This window comes from Geospiza fortis, unplaced genomic scaffold, assembly GCF_000277835.1.
Source record: "Geospiza fortis unplaced genomic scaffold, GeoFor_1.0 scaffold383, whole genome shotgun sequence".
NCBI lineage: Eukaryota > Metazoa > Chordata > Aves > Passeriformes > Thraupidae > Geospiza > Geospiza fortis.
Window position 1 is genome coordinate 507,243 of NW_005054484.1, and position 300 is coordinate 507,542.

At 44.3% G+C, this 300-nt stretch overlaps 1 protein-coding gene across 2 annotated transcripts in view; it reads right to left on the reverse strand.

Moving 5' to 3' along the window:
• Window positions 1-300, reverse strand: part of KCTD15 (potassium channel tetramerization domain containing 15) — a 51,977-nt gene that overhangs the window by 48,707 nt on the left and 2,970 nt on the right. The gene's annotated exons all lie outside the window — the stretch shown is intronic.

A 300-nucleotide genomic window follows, 5' to 3' on the forward strand; every position in this document is an offset into this window, starting at 1 on the left:
TTCCTCCCTCTCTTCCCCCCCCCCAACCAGCCTCTCTCTGGCAGACTCCAGTCTATTTAGTGCAAGTTTCACGTCACCCAAATGCTTTTCCCTACTGATGGTCAGGGAAATCACCAGCGAGCAACGCACCCGGTCACTCAACTTCTGCCTTTTTCTTTTGAACACACTGCATGCCCGAAGGAAAAATTCAACCAAAAAAAAAAAAAAAAAAAGAAGGCACAACATGGCGTCCTTTACTTATTCCCACATAACAAGAAAGGAGATGTCTTAGATGAATGCAAGAAAAAAAAAAGACAAGCC